Raw genomic sequence first — 2,393 nt, 5'->3', positions numbered from 1 at the left:
AGAATGCGAATGAGGAGGGAACACTGAGGGGAGAGGAGGGCTGCTATCCCCCCACCTCGCCTCCTCTGCCCCCAGGAGAGTGCAGCAGATAATGAGTACTCTCCATAGTCCAGGCCTCCCTTACATCATCCTGTGCCCATCTGTGCAGCACACGTTACCAGACAATACCTACATGACACCTGCAGCTCTGTAATCCATCAGTGTCCAAGTCTCAAAATGGACACAAGCAGCTTTTAAAATAAAAAAACAATATTTTTAATTATTTTTTTTTTTAAAGCAACATTAATTCCAGGGATCTGTACATGCAACATACAGATAATATACAAGTACAGGAAACAAAAGCCTCATTCAGACGTCCATATTTCATGTATGTGTTCTGTTCTTGTGGATAGAACACATACCTGACCTGTTATACTCCATAGCGCTGCTCACACCTCCAAGATTTTTTTTTTTCTTTTTCTTATGTGGCATTTGTTCCTCCAAAAAAAATAATCATGGCGCATGTCCGATTTTATTCGGTGCCAGAGATAAAAAATTGCTGGTATATGTCTATGGGTCTATAAAGATCACAAGACCACACATGCATAGCATCAGTGTTCATGGCAACACAAGACCTATTCATAAATTTAAAATAAAAACACGACACCATTGTAATGGAGAAAAATGGCCGTGATGTTTATTTAGGGTTAATCCAATTCATACAACACTTTAAATAATATACTCATAAATGTCCATATATCCAAAAACACCAAATAACCAATCCGCCCATAAAATGGGCGATTTTCCCACAAATAAAAACATCACGACGGGACATAAATAAAAGAGGAAGGGTGGTGGGATCTTCTTTTCTTCTTAAAAACCTCCGACTGCGGTAACCAGCCAGAAAACGGGCTTTTTATAGTTTCAAAACAGCCCAGCAACAAGAATTCAACCAATGAGAACCGTTTAAAAAGGTGCCAAAGGCACCGACCAAAACCAGCTTAAAGGGAAGGTGCCACCAGTTTTCTTGTAGTTTGTTTTTTTGTGAAATTAAGCTTAAAATAGCAAATAAAATATATTAATGCAATGTTTGCACTGTTTGCAAACATTTCTATATGAAAAATATTATATATTTTCTTACAAATATATATTGACCACTAGGGGGAGCATTTTCCGTTTTAGACCTCAAGCAGCTATAGTGAGACTTACCAGCTTTACTGTTAGCTGGAAAATCTGGGCAGTAACTGCTGACATCAGCATTTCCCTCCCCTTTTGGGTGGTCTAATATCCCTGGGGCAGAATGAAGAGCAGCATCACAGGGCAGCGCCATTTTGTGTGTGACTGCCCTGTGATCTGCTATCACCAGCAGTTACTGCATCCATAGTTTATGTGGTGTGTATGGAGCAGCATTGTCTGTGCAGAGCTGTCTGTGACTCATCCCTCAGTGAGATAAGAAGGAGCTCCAGGTCTGCAGTGAATGGCCAGGCATTGTGGAGGGAGGGGAGAGATACATTGTATGGCTGAGAGAGGTGTCAGGTGTCACCTCTCTGCAGGCTGGGAATGCATGGAGCTCCTGTGATAGAGAGTAAGTGGAGCTGGGCAGAGAGCACTGGGCTATAATAAAATGGCGGCTAGTCACACCTACAGCAGTGAGTTGTGCAGCCCACAGAGGCATGCCCAGCTCACTGCTAACACCTCTCCAATGTTATAGATAGGGTCCTCGCCGGTCTATTATCGCCTATGTCCATGGGGTGCTGTAAAATGACACTGTTAGTGCCCTGCTACTGCTGCAAAACCAATATGTCAGCCCCCAGTTCCTTCTTTAAACACATATAACACACGAAATCTGTTTCACATGCATTTAAAACTTGGTTATAGCAGCATGTTATGCTACATTACAGTGATTTATTAATGATCTACAAACGCGGTACCTTACCTTTAAGGGCTCATTTCCACTGGCGAGAGACAAATCGGTCCGTAATCTGGACCGAAAAAAGGGATGTAGCGTATGCGATTGTCATGCGAGTGTAATGCGAGTGCAATGTGATTTTTAATCGCACCATCCGTATGACATCCGTATGCAATCCGTTTTATTTCTCTGCAACTATTTTTCTACAGTCATTTACAGGACCATGGACAGTGTTCTAGGCCACAGAATGGTGATGTATCCGTAAAAAACGGACGGAATACGGATGGTCCGTATTCCGTCCGTTTTTTTTCTCGCACCCATTGACTTGCATTGGCGAGTCTCGTGCGAGACTCGCAGCAAATCGCAGCATGCTGCGATTTTTTTTCTCAGTCCGATTTCGGCTGAGAAAAAAATCGCAAATGAAAAGACACCTATTGAATAACATTGGTCCGAGTGCAATCCGATTTTTTATTGGATTGCACTCGTCCGTTTTCCTCGCCAGTGG

The sequence above is a fragment of the Ranitomeya variabilis genome, chromosome 1 (assembly GCF_051348905.1).
Source record: "Ranitomeya variabilis isolate aRanVar5 chromosome 1, aRanVar5.hap1, whole genome shotgun sequence".
In the NCBI taxonomy this organism is placed as follows: Eukaryota; Metazoa; Chordata; class Amphibia; order Anura; family Dendrobatidae; genus Ranitomeya; species Ranitomeya variabilis.
Note: the sequence above shows the minus strand (reverse complement) of the source record.